The following is a 14,941-nucleotide window of genomic DNA, read 5'->3' as shown; positions in this document are numbered from 1 at the left end:
CCAAGGAACAGGGCTTATGCCTGAAACGTCGATTCTCCTGTTCCTGTTTCCAGCAACACATTTTCAGCTATAGTTAACAATCATCTATAACCTTTGGGAGGAACATTCATCTCAATGTTATAAAAAAACAGTTTACCAAAGATCTTATGTTTGGTCTAGATGATATATGTATCCCAGCCAATTAACAATATTTAAATCAAATATGCAATATTTTCTTTTAAAAGAAGTGTCAGTCTACAAAAAGTGCTTAACATGCAGAATGAGAATTAGTGATAACAATTAAAAGCTTTTTTGGATCTTAATCATGTTTATAGGGCTGTGTTTGAATCTAAATAATACTTCTGAAAAAAAGAACGTGTGTAAGCTACTTATTTCGTAAAAGCTCTGTGTTTGGTTTGGATTTAAATTTCGATCAGATATTAGATTATGTGAAGTTACATATACACTTATGCATCTATACTTAGCTGATTTGTATCAGAGTTAGATGCTTTTTTCACTATTTAAGTGAATAATGCAGCTTCCTGAAAGTGAGATCAGAGATTACTGACTAGTCAGGAGGAAGCTATATTAACTAAGGATACTTCAGGAACATTTCTCCTATTTCCATCTTAGCCAGGAATGTTATATGACAAGCCTTCATTTTGTCAAGTGGTGGTCATTGAACTGTGTCACCTCCTAGAACCAGGCCCACAGCCTCAGAGTAGGATGAGAACAAATGTTGTAATGCCGGTCTAAATCACTGTTGCCTACATTCCTAGGCAAGTAGATCCTTCCAGAAGGGAGCTGACCATTTGCAACATCACACAATTTGCCATCAATCACTGCATCAGGGAAGTTAAAGCAGCCCTTTATTGGAGCAGAAATTCATCCTCTTATCATTACTAAAGTATTTGGCTGATATTTAGACAATCTTTTACAGGATAGATTTCTGGGATGTGATATAGTTTGCCACAAGCTCGAATCTCATGACTCAGTCTGAGCTTTCACTGTGACATGGAGAAATTTGTACCTAGCTGCAATGGAAGATGAGCATTAACCATACAATGTTGTGTGTATTGTCATGAAGCTGACCACGTTCCAAACCTGTGAAAAGCCCTGAGCTAAATTGAAGTTGGACTCCTTGATACTCTTTGGCAAGCTGTTTGACAGTTTACCATGCATCAAGCACCTCCTTTGGTTGTTCAATCAAAATCCTCATCTGATTCATCTGTAGCAGATTTCATCTGCAAACACACCCTCCTGTGAGCAGGCACATTGGCTGTAATCTATCATGCTTGGGAATGCACAATGAAGGTTCCAGATTTGTCCTACTTGCTAACAGCACACAGGGCTGAGAAAGAGACAGAGATTTATCATCAGATGTCAGGTGTAGCTCACATCCTTCTCTATGGCTGTAGTTATTGACCTTGCAGCAATTCATTGATATGTCAAAGCAGAAATACGAAAGGAGAATCTTCAGGTCAGGTAAGAGCTTTGGGATAGAAAGCAAGAGATCCATGGTCAGATCACCTGCACTTCATGCAAGATGGCAGCAAGACAGTGAAGTAGGATTTGAGAAAGGGTAGAAACATGCTTTTCCCTTCAATCTTCTCAAAGATGCTAGATGCAGCAACATCTGTCAAATCCATCACATTCATATAAATTGTCTATAAAGCAGTGCAGATCATCATCAAGAGAATTAATTCAACCACAATCTACAATCACATGGCCTGACACTTGCCTCATTTCTGTTATGAAGATGTGGATGTATGTGCTGTACCTTTAAGGGAGTTAACAGCTAGCAGTGACAAGCACCAAGGTTCTCATTAAGATACAATGTAACATTTGGTCGAACAACCTGATTAACTGATTGCCTGGAGACAAAAAAACAAATTCAAATTTGACCAACCAGTTTAAATTATACCCCAAAATACCAACCTCCAATCAAGTTGAATAGAGTATATTGACAATCTTAAAAGCGAATGACACAATTTGATGCTTTGGGGGTATAAGACTGGGGAGAATTGAACAGTTGGGAGGAGAACTACCAAACCAATGACATCCACAAACTGTCCAGAGAATAACTCTCTTAAAGGTACCTTTACCAATCAGTAACCTGTGAAGCAGAATCCCAAAGAAGAAGAAAAGAAGACAGAAATACAGAGAAGAACCAAAAGCTGCCTGATTTTGAGATAAGAAATTTAGTTTTGTAAATCTTAATCGGGAGTTTTATCAGACTAGTATTGGAGAAAGGGAAGGTAAAAGATAAGTTAGAGGAAGGAATTGTAAATAGTTGTTAATTAATTAGTCTCTGTTATATTTTAAGAAATAAAGTTGTTAATTTTTCCTTTAAGTAGTTCTTGGCCTCTTGAATTTTCACAGATTACTGCACAGATAAATCTTTTCTGTGTTGCTGCTTTAAATTAAGCAGGAGTGATTACCCAGTGTCGTAACAGTTTGGGGGCTCAGGTCCGTAATTTGAACTGGTTTAGACAGATTTGAGTAATTTGGGGGTATGAAAAATCCCAGCAGATTTAAACGCTTGCAGGTTAGTGTCCTAGATCCTGGGTGAGGCAATTTGTTTACTTTCAGTGACTTGTGGCTGATTAAATTAAAAGTGAGAGAAATGGCTCTTAAAATTGCTAAAGAGGTTACGGGATTTGAAGATGATTCTCAAACTTGCCAAGAAAGTTTAGAAGGCGAGAAAAAGGCCATATTTTTAGAGTTAGCAAATAAGTTAGATTTGAGTTTAACAAAGGACAAAAGTAAAGCTAAAAATATAAGGGAGTTACTCAAACACTTAGGTGTGTCAGAGAAACAGACAAGTGCAGTAGAGGTAGAAAAACTTCAATTACAATTGAGGAAAATTGAGTTAGAAGGTAAACAGAGAGAGGGAGAGAGGGAAAGAGAGAGAGAGAGTGGAAAAAGAAAGAGTGAAAGTTCTTAGCTGAGCAAAAAGAGAGAGAATTTGAACTTGAGAAGTTGCAACTTAGTCAGCAAAGTCGAGTTAATAGGATGGAGATTAAAAGAGAAGGTAGGAATATTTATATTTACTCTACCACATTTTGATGAGAAAGATGTTGAAGCCTCCTTTATTTCATTTGAAAAAATTGGCGAGACCGATGGAGTGGTCCAAGGTTTTATGGGCAATGCTAGTTCAGACTAACTGGTAGGCAGAGCGAGTGAGGTATTTGCTGCACAGTCAGATCAAGTGTCAAGAGATTATGAAGAGGTTATTTTAAGTATTTACGAATTGGTACCAGAAGCATATAGACAGTGGTTCAGAAACACAATGAAGGAACTAGGCCAGACTTATGCTGAGTCTGAAAAAATTGGGTTCGAAGGGTGCGTGCTTTGAAAATAGATAAGACCTTTGAGGCTCTAAGAGAGATTATTCTGCTGGAGGAGTTTTTTTAAAAACTCACTTCCAGAGATGGTAAGAATTCATGTGGAGGAACAGAAAGTTCAGGATGTGAGAAGGGCAGCAGAATTAGTAGATGAGTATATGTTAGTGCATAAGGCAAGCTTCCGGCCAGAATTTTATCCTGTGAGGGATGAAAGTTGGGAGAAGGGGAGGTCCTACACTACTAAACCAAGAGTAGAGAGTACTGGTAAGAATTTACCACAGGATAAAAAGAGAAGCCCAAGAGGGTGGACAGAAGGTGAAAGGTCTCAGGTGTTATCACTATAATGGAAGGGATAGGAAATTTACAGTGCCAGTGGTTTCAGAAGGACACTGGGAAAAGGTGTTTTTACTGCCAGAAAGTGGGATACAAAGTCACAATGCTAGTCATCAAAGAAAGGCACTGTGGAAAAAGATGTGGTAGAGGAAGCTAAGACTGTGGCATTAGTGAAGATAACAAAGGAGACTGTAAGAAGAGCTGAAGAGCTGCAGGAGAGTCCACAGCCTAGGCAGGGGCAAGGTATGGATTACCTGATTTCTACAAAGAATTCACCTCTGTGGGTAACGTTTACTCAGAAAGAACAGGGGGAGAAGGATAAGAAGTTATAATTTTGAGAAATACAGGATCTAACCAGTCGCTGATAATAAAGAATGGGAGAATATATACTCTTTTTGATCTGTTATCCAAGAGTGTGGGAATTTGTGGGATGGATGGACAGAAATGTAGCATTCCCCTATGTAAGATCAGGTTGGAGTGCCAACTCAAGACTGGGGAAGTTTCAGTGGGAGTGATTGACAGAGTGTCAGTTCCAGGAATTCAGTTTGTTCTTGGGAACAAATTAGCAGGATCCAAGGTGGAAGTGACACCCTTTGTTGTGGAGAAGCCCAAGGATGACAAAGAATCATCCTGATATTTTCCAGACTGTGTGGTAACCAGATGCCACTATCATAAGTCACAGCACAAAGCGAAAAGTCAAGAGAAAGATGAAGGAGTTGAGGTTCAGTTAGCGGATACCCTGTTTGATGTAATGGTGCAGGAAAAACCTGAACAGGCAGAGGGTCAGAGAGAAGCGTTTACTCCTGAAAGACTAAGAGACTTGCAACAGCAAGACAAGACAGTAAAAGATATATATGTGGATGCAGAGAATATTCCGGAGGGTTATTATCTGAAAGATAGAATCCTAAGGCAGAAATGGAGACCACAGCAGGTTAGTGCAGAGGAGAAATGGGCTGAAGTGCACCAGATTGTGTTGCCGGTAGCATACAGACAGGAGGTCTTACGGGTAGCGCATGAACAACTTGTAGGAAGTCACTTAGTGGTATGAAAGCCTCAGGCTAAGGTACAAAAACATTTTTATTGGTCTGGAATGCACACTGATGTGGTTAACTTTTGCTATATGTGTCATACATGCTAAATGGTAGGTAAGCCACAGGCGGTAATAAAACCAGCACCTTTGCTGCCAATTCCCACATTTGAAGAACCTTTCATGCAGATTATAATTGATTGTGTAGGTGGTCCCCTCCCGAGAACTAAAAGTGGGAACCATACTTGTTAATCATAATGGATGTGTGTACCGGATTTCCGGAGGCAATTCCATTATGGAGTATCAAGGCGAAAACGGTAGTAGAGGAGTTAGTAGCTTTCTTCACATGGTATAGGCTACCCCGAGAGATTCAATTGGACCAAGGTTCAAATTTTACTGCTAGGCTGTTTAAGGAAGTCATGGATAGCTTGGGTATACAGCACTTTAAATCCAATGCATATCATTCTGAAGCACAGGGAGCTTTAGAAAGATGGCATCAGATCTTGAAGACCATGTTGAGAATATACTGTCAGGATTATCTGAATGATTGGGATAAAGGTATCCCATTTGTATTGTTTGCCATTAGAGATGTCTTAAATGAATCTACTCAGTTCACTCCCTTTGACTTAATATTCAGTCATGAAGTGAGAGGCCCTTTGAAATTAATTAAAGAAAAATTGACAGGATCAATGTCAGAGAGCTCACACTTTAGATTATGTATCGGAGGTGAGGGAGAGACTAAATTGAGTAGGTGAGTTAGCTAAACAGCAGCTAAAGAGAGCACAGTGTAGAATGAAGCAGGCGGCAGATAAAAGCTCTGAGACTCGGACGTTTTCGCAAGGGGATGACATGTTAGTACTGTTACCAGTGATCGGAGATCCTTTCAAAGCCAGTCCCTATTAAATTGAAAAAAAGTTGAGTCAGGTGAACTATCTAGTTAAAAAAAAGGGGTATCGGGTAAGTCATGTGAACATGTTGAAACCGTATTATACTAGAGAGAAAGAACTGGAGAAACAGGTGTTAGTTACTGTTCCGCAGGATGAGGAATCAAATCCAGATGATGTGGATTTTGATGTGCCTCAAAATAGATTAAAAAATGAAGTCATCCTTGAGGAGTGGGATGGGTTAGTAAGCTGTCTCAGGAGCATAAAATGCAGTTGAAAGATTTGTTACTGCAGTATAAGGACATATGTAAGAATTAGATGGGGAGGACTAATGCTATTGTACATGGAGTAGACATAGGGAATACTTCTCCGATAAAACAACACCCCTATCAACTTAATCCTTTCAAAGCCAGACAGGTCCAGGTGGAGGTGGAGGCCATGCTCGAGGAGGACATCATTGAACCAAGACAGAGCAAATAGAGATCGCTGATTGTCTTAGGTCCCAAACCGGACGGGACTCAGCGATTCTGTGTAAATTATCGAAATGTCAACGTCGTTACAAAATCAGACTCATATCTAATTCCAAGATTGGAGGACTGTATCGAGAGAGTCTGACAAGCCAGTTACATCACCAAGTTGGACTTAAGGCATGGTTATTGGCAGGTACCTTTATCAAAGAAATTTCTGCATTTGTAATCCCAAATGGGCTATATCAGTTTAAAATGATGCCTTTTGAAATGAAGAATCCACCCGCCACATTCCAAAGACCCATGAACAGAGTTGTAGCTGGTCAACAAACTTTGCAGTCTATTTGGACAATGTAGTGATCTTTAGTAAGTCTTGGAAAGATCACATGGTACAGTTGGCCGAGCTCTTTGAATGACAATGAGAAGCAAAACTGGTGATAAACTTAAATAAAACTGAATTCGCGAAAGCAGAGGTGGTGTTCTTGGGACATAACATCGGTCATGGAAAGTTGACCACATGGAACGCAAAGACGAAGGCCATTGAGGAATTTCCATGACCAACCTCGAAGAAAGAGGTGCTTCGATTCTTAGGATTCAGCGGATTCTATCAGAAGTTTGTTCCAAACTTCAGCAGTGTAGTGGCACCATTAACCGACTTGCTGAAGAAGTACACAAAGTTTCGGTGGAAAGAACAATGCCAGGAGGCATTCAACCATTTGAAAACCATATTAACCACCAAACCAGTTTTAGCTACACCAAACTTTTCAAAACTTTTTAAAGTCGTTATCGATGTTAGTGACATAGGAATTGGAGCTGTACTCCTACAGAAAGATGAGGATGGGATTGAACTGCCAGTTGGTTACTTTTCGAAGATCAACATCCACCAGAGGAAATACTCTACAAGCGAAAAGGAACTATTGAGTTTGGTACAGGCCTTCCAACATTTTAATGTGTATGTCACAAACAATGTGTCAGAGACAGTTGGATACACAGATCATAATCCACTTACATTCTTAGAACATTTTAAAGACAAGAATATGAGACTATTTCATAGGAATCTTATGTTACAGACTTTTAATTTAAAAATCATACATGTTGCAGGTTGTAAGAATGTAATCGTTGATGTGTTATTGCAGATTTAACTGACAGAGTTTAGATGAGATTTGTATTTATTTAATGTTTTTATACACACACACAGGTATATGGGAAGACGTTAAGGTGAACATATATTAAAGTTTTCTGTACGTTAGGGTAATGTGTTTAAAAAAATAGAAAAAATGAAGCAATTTTTTCATTATGATGGTTCATTTTTTTCTTAAAGGGGTAGGGGTTGTGAAGATGTGGGTGTACTGAACCTTTAAGAGAGTTAAAAGCGAGCAGTGACAGCACCAAGTGTTCTCAATAAGATACAATGTAACATTTAGTCAAACAACCTGATTAGCTGGTTGCCTGGAGACAAAAAACAAATTCAAATGTGACCAATCAGTTTAAATTATACTCCAAAATACCAACCACCACTCAAGTTTGAATTGATTATATTGACAATCTTAAAAGCCAATGACACAATCCGATGCTTTGGGGGTATAAGACTGAGGAAAATTGAACAGCTGCAAGGAGAATTGCCAAGCCAACGACACCTGCAAACTGCCTAGAGAATAGTTCTCTTCAAGGTATCTTTATCGATCAGTAACCTGTGAAGCAGAATCTCCAAGACGAAGAAATGATGACAGGAATACAGAGAAGAATTGAAAGCTGCCTGGTTTTGAGATAAGAAGTTTCATTTTGTAAATCTTTATTGGGAGTTTTATCGGACTAATATTGTAGAAGGGGAAGGTAAAAGATAGGTTAGAGGAAGGAGTTGTAAATAATTGTTAGTTAATCATTCTCTGTTATATTTCAAGAAATAAAGTTGTTAATTTTTACTTTAAATAGTTCTTGGTCTCTTAAAATCTTCACAGATTACTGCACCAGATAATTCTTTTCTGTGTTGCGGTTTTAAATTAGCAGGAGTGTTTACCTATGTCATAATATTCCACTATTACCACCAGGCCAGAGGGCAAATTCTGGTTCAATGGCAAGTCAAGAAAGCATGCCAAGATCAACACCAAGTATATCTAAAAGTCAGATATCAAATTGGTAAAGGTATAACACATGACTACAAGCACATTAAAGCAGCAGCATGCTTTATACAGAACTATTAATCTCACAGCTAACATATCAGGCCAATGTGCTGCAGTCATAGAGTCATGGTAGTCAGATGTAGTGCAATTAAACAACTAAGAAAAAAAGTCACTAATTCTGATCTTCAACAATTGGGAGTACAGCATGTCAATGCAAAAGACAAGGATAAAATCTTCCCTCCAATAGAAGTAGGGATGTCTGCTGATAATCACATGCTGCTTGCTAACACTTGCAATTCTTCAGGTACTGATGCTGTCCAACTCATGAAAGTTCCTTTAATAGCACTTTCCAAATCCATGAACTCCACACCTAGAAGAACGAAGCACCCAATACTTGGGAACACCACCATCTTCAATTTTCCCTCAGAGCTATACACTTTCCTGACTTGGAATTGCTTTGCCCTTCCCTCACTTATGGGGTCACATTCCTGGAACGTAATTTGTAACAACACAAGGATGTCTCTACACCATATAGACTGCAGAAAGACAGCTCACCCCTGACTTCTTAACAGAAAGTAGGGATGGGCAGCAAATGCTGACCTTGCAAGTAATGTCAGCAAGAACTAATAATAATTTAAATTTTGATTAGAGTTTTTGGATGAAATCTATCAGCAAGATGATCTGTTAACTATGCAAAAACAATAATCAGAGTTTGATAGGCTTTGGAAAAAAGATGGTCATTCAATGGGAGAATATATTATTGACTTTAGCAAACTGTATAAAAGATGGAAAAAAGTTCTATTTGAAGATCCCTGGATCAGTGTTCAGCTTAAATTATTGGATTGTGCTGAGGTGTCTCAGATGCAACTGGTTCTAACTGGTGTTTGGTTCTCAGAAAAGGAGATTAATTTGGATCAGATGTCTGCAGTCTTTTAAAAATCACAGGGAACAATAATCTCCTTCAACCTTAATGGAGCAAGTGAAACATTCTATGATGATTCAATGAGTAAAACATTCAATAATTCACAGATTTTAAAATAGCCCAAATACCAGAGGCAGGTGTCAATGCAACAGAAGGATTAAAGACTGGCACAGTGAAGATGAAATACTCTTAACAAAGATGGCTACTGCAGCAGAAGACAAAATTGGAATAAAGATAAAAGGTGAATGAATTCCAGGAATGCATGAAGAACAGTTAATTAGTGCTTTGGTCATGATTCAAAGTATTATTATGTTGTGAACTGCTCAAAGTGAAGAGAAAGGATCCTTAAATGATCAGATACCAATAAGAATTCTGAAGAAGAGAACAAAGGTAACACTGGATCTGAACAAATTACATTAGTCATCAGGAGTTTCATTCTGGGATGAATATATCAATTGCAGACTCCCTTAATTCTGCAGTACTAGATAATGCTGTTATTTCAACAGCGTATGGGACAGATTGGTTAAAATGTTACCTGATTCACTAAGTAGTGAGAATCAATACAAGGATTAGCAATGACAAGATAAATGGAGTAAATGGTCAGTAAATGGAGTTGTAATTCCATGTAAAATAGCTGGAGTAAACCAATTTATAAGTACTGATGTAGTCTCAAGTGAAGTACTTATACTGTTGAGTAAATCTTTTATGAAGGAGGCACAAGTGAAACTTAATATGGAGCATAATAAGGCAATTATTTTTAGAAAATCAGTTGATCTACAGCTTACCCAGTCAGAATCTTAGCACATTTTGAATTGTTTGGAGTATGTCAATGGAACAAAGGATGAGTATATTAACTAGGCGCACTTAATGCCTCCACAGAAATATTTTTTTACAAGTTAAGAAAAACATACAGGTTGGGCACATCATACACTTCCTTTAAAATAATGAAGGGAAATCAGGACCTTCCCTTTCCAGGTAAGTCCTCCAAACTGCCTGGTTTTCTATTATATGCCGGGTCCAGACAAACCAACACATCTGGGCACAAAGTGTCTTCCACATGGTCTTGAAAGATGTATGGGATTAAAAAAAGACACAATGGTTTATTACCATGCTGACAGAAAGAAGAATTGATGAACTGATAGATTCAAAAGATCTTTTTTTAAAAATGCCATTGAATTTTGTTTATACCTTTAACCTAGATATCCAGTAAAGCAAAAACAACTGACCTAGTCACATATGCAAGATTACAATAGAATCAATACAAAAGCAACATATGTGAAATATTTCAGATATAGGCTCTTTGTGTAGAAGCTTTCATATAGAAATTTCTTTCTTTGGTATGGTTCATAAGTGAAGGCCGTGAGGCAGAGTGGTGGTATCCCTACCTCTGGGTGCAAATCCTACAGCAGGATTTGCTGGCCATGGAAAGTGTGTTGTGAAGAGGCCAAACAGATTGTTAGTCTGTAAATCCTTCCACAATGTCTGGTGCTGAGAGTTTCCTGGCTAGCTATCCTGTGCAAGGCAAGAGTGAATGACTACAAATATTTTGTCCATTAACCCACATGGACAATGGACTGATGAAAGTCCAATGAAGGTCCATGGTCCAACAGTTGGAAATGAAGATGGGAGATAAAATTGACTCTTTGTAAGCACTGCTGTTGAAAAGATTAGGAGAAAGTGAGGACTGCAGATGCTGGAGACCAGAGCTGAAAAATGTGTGCTGGAAAAGCACAGCAGATCAGGCAGCATCCAAGGAGCAGGAGAATCAATGTTTCGGGTATAAGCCCTTCTTCAGGAATCTGAAGATTCCTGAAGAAGGGCTTATGCCCGAAACGTCGATTCTCCTGCTCCTTGGATGCTGCCTGACCTGCTGCGCTTTTCCAGCAACACATTTTTCAGCTGTTGAAAAGATTACAATACATTCAATTTTGACTTTCATTTTGAACAGGTTTAAACCAGCACCACACTTGCTGCCATTTATTGCACACATATTCCCTGCAGGACAGTTTAAATAATTTAGCAAAGGTGACTATTATTCTTACTTGTATTTCAGATTTTGTGACACTGATTCATTGTTGCTATGTAAACATTTGACGGGTTTTGTATCACTCTGGAAGTCAGAAATGTAGCATTACAGAAAGACACAACCTCACCTTTAATTTCTAATGACACTTGGTATGAGTAGGTTCTGGGCAATAATGCAGAAAAACAATGATCATTGGATTGAGAGAACGGCTTTGCTCTATAGGGAGTCCATATTATTTATTCGGACATAACAGCTGTGCATGGGAAATAGGAAGTATTCAATTACTGAATAAGTTAAAACAACTCCTTGCATTACCTGGGCTGTAGTGCTGTACTATTACTATTAATAGCAGATGGTGCAAACATTGAAAGAAGCATTACTCCTCAAGAACTACATATAACATTCCACAAACTCAAACTCCAGGAAAAAGTTGGCAATGTGGCAATGTGTTCACTTCCAGGGAAGAATTAGGCATAGAAATATTACAACCATTAATGCAATAATAAACACTCAATTAGCACTTGAGTAGGGGGGTGGATCTTGGTGGAATCTGTTCAGAAGGTGAGCGTGGACTCAATGGACTGAATAGCCTGCTTCCACAGTGTAGGAAGTCTATGACTACGAAATCAAGTACAATGTCAGGCAATTTCAACCACAACATGTTCTAACTCAAAGATCTTATATAAAGTACTTTCCTACATAAACGGGTGAACCAGTTAAATCATTACAAATGTGTGTGTGTGTTTACACACACATATAAGCACCAACTTGATGAAAAAAATTGGAAAGAAAAGTGTGGTTGATCCAGGATATAGAGAATGAGATGTTTTACAGGTGAAAATATCTACATTCAAATAATTATTATCAATAAAGATCCTGAGGCAATATTCAGAGAATGGAGGGGAAGATCTCCCAGTTCGCTGGCTTACTTTTACCTCTTAATACAAACCTAAAATATGAGACCAGGTAAATTATTCATTGTAGTTTCTTAGATTTGCTGTGCACAAATTAGTTGTTGCTTCAAATGTGGCAATCTATTCACTTCCAGGAAGGATCTGGTATGGAATATTACAACTAGAAGTACAACACCAAACATTCAATTAGCACCTGGAACTCAGCACAACATGAGCCAATTGAAATCACAGAATGCTCTAACTAGAAGATGATTTTCTATAATGTACTTCCTCCACAAAAGGTCACAGTGACTCAACTTGAAAAATACTTCATTTGGCTGAGAAGCATTCAGAGTATCTATGGCTGTGAAAAATGTTATTTAAATGCATTTTTTTCTTTTTATGTCTTTACACTAAAATTGAACAATTTACTTTCTTCATTTTGTTAACTCTGTGTCATCAGAACTAAGGAAGAAGTTCTGGGAGGCAATAGGTAGCTAAGTGTTATCGTTAGAGCTCAGAAGAAGCTGTGTGCCACTAATACTTCAGTGCAATGGGGAGTGGAAGTTGAAAACTCAGAGTATTTGGTTGGTGCAACTGAGCACGATTAGAACCAAAGAAAAATTTCAGGACATTGTTACCTTGGTGAAGTGAGTTGTCCACAAAAAATGGTGCCTGAAAGCAAATGCTGGAGTGCTGTTTCAAGAATGCAAGGGAAAAGAGTGTGAAATACAGGACACGAGGAATGATTGAGGTAATCTGTGATGAAGTAGCTTTTGAGAAAGTTCTGAAGTTAGGTATTTGAAAGAGAAGAAATTGCAATCCCTTGTAAAGTTTTAATGATATTTTCTGAACTTTAGTGTCACTAATGTTTTGTGTGTTAGCTAAGTAACACATGGGATCTGTTTCATTACTTGGCATTGAACTCTGCTTACTTATGAAACCAACTCCCAGATAGCGTCTTCGATAAATGTATTGCAGTGACAAATAGTTTTCATCAGTCAATCACTTTCTAACAGTACAAATCAGAATCTTAAAATTGATCTTTGAATGATGCAGTTTTCAATAGAATATATCGAAATAGAGAATTATGCTGAAAGTTGCTAATTGTTATCTCATTTTAGATTTTTAAAAATAAATATTATCATTTAGTAACTATAACAAATATAATTTCATAACCATAATAAACTAATAATACAAAACCACTAATAAACATGTTTCGATACATGTTGAATGTGGATGGATACTCTTGGAGGTGCCAATAAACGAGCTCTAATCAAATATCTGTCATGAGTCAGAATCATATAGCAAGAAGACAGACCCTTTGGTCCAACCAATCCATGCCGACTATGTTCCCAAAATAAACTAGTCCCAGCTGCCTGGGCTTGGTCCATATGCCTCCAAATCTTTCCTATTCATGAACTTATCCAAATGTCTTTTAAACATTGTAACTGTACTTGCATTCACTACTTTCTCTGGCAGTTCATTCCAAACATGAACCACTCTGAGTAAAAAGTTTGCCCCTCATTTCCTTTTAAATCTTTCTCCTCTCACCTTAAAAAATATGTCTCTTAGTTTTGAATTATCGCATCTTAGGAAAAAGGCCCTTGTTATTCATCCTATTTATGTCCCTCATGATTTTACAAACCTCAGTAAGATCACCTCTCAAGCTCCTCCACTCCAGTGAAAAAGCTCCCAGCAGAAGTTCCAGTCAATTTTTTAATCTCAATCCCTCCATTCTTGGCGACAACCTGGTAAATCTTATGTGAACCTTCTCCAGTTTAATAATATCCTTCCTACAACAGAGTCACCAGAACTGCACACTGTACTCCAAAAGAGGCCAAATCAATGTCCTGGACAACCTCAACTTGATGCCCCAACTCCTATACTCAAAGGTCTGATCAACAAAGGCAAGTTTGTTAAATGCCTTCTTAATCTTCTTATCTGTGATGAATAGTTAAAAGAATTATGTTCCTGAACACCTAGATCTTTCTGTTCTACAACACAACCCAGGGTCCTACCATTAACTGTACAAGTTCTGTCCTTGTTTGTATTAAAACCCCTGCATTTATCCAAATTAAATTCCATCTGTCACTCCTCAGCCCATTGACCTAACTGATTAAGGTCCCTTTGTAATCTTAGATAACCTTCTTCACTGTCCATTATACCACCAATTTTGGTGTCATCTGCAAACTTACTAACTTTTCTGAGCGGTTAAAGATACAGAACCACCATTTTGATAATCTGTACTGAAGCAATGTTTGAAAGAGAAATTTAACAGATTATCAGATATAGATTCTGGCTTTTATTGTTTGGTTCTCTTCAAATGTACTCCCCCATGACTGAAAATGCATTTCAAACTTCAGAGCAACGTTTCTCCTTGAAAGGTGACTCAGACTCAGCTGATTTTGACTCCAACCTTCTCATCTTCATGCGAACAGATTCGGCACAGTATCTGCCTCCTTTTATTAATGCTAGAATATTTTATTAAATGTAAATATATCACTTCTATTGATGTAATGGATTGCAGTCTGCTGATACTTTGACAAGGTAATACAGGGAATGTAATAGCCTTTTAAAAGATTGGTTTATATTATACTTTCAAAAAGAGTTGTATATTTTTATCTTAGCTGCTTCAGGTTTTTTTTGTTTCCCCACGCTTCTGCTGTTACTCTGAGAATATGATCTGATCACAATTTAACAAACATTAATTATCATTTCCTAATTTCTTCACAGAAACATTCAGAGCTCAAATAGTCATTCCCATATTACCCCCTGCACCATGAACTCTTTCTTTATGCGACCACCCTGTGAAATGTCTTCTAAAACTCCTGGCACAGTCTTCTGTAGGGTCCTATTTACCCAAAACACATGGTACTCCTTCAAAGAAGATCATAAAAATCACAAAATAATCATAGAGAGTTATAGAGTCATAGAGATGTA

This window comes from Chiloscyllium plagiosum, unplaced genomic scaffold (assembly GCF_037043375.1).
Source record: "Chiloscyllium plagiosum isolate Xiang-an unplaced genomic scaffold, Cpla_swu_hap1 HiC_scaffold_8, whole genome shotgun sequence".
Taxonomy (NCBI): domain Eukaryota; kingdom Metazoa; phylum Chordata; class Chondrichthyes; order Orectolobiformes; family Hemiscylliidae; genus Chiloscyllium; species Chiloscyllium plagiosum.
The sequence above is the reverse complement of the archived record's forward strand: the minus strand, read 5'-3'. Positions refer to the sequence as shown.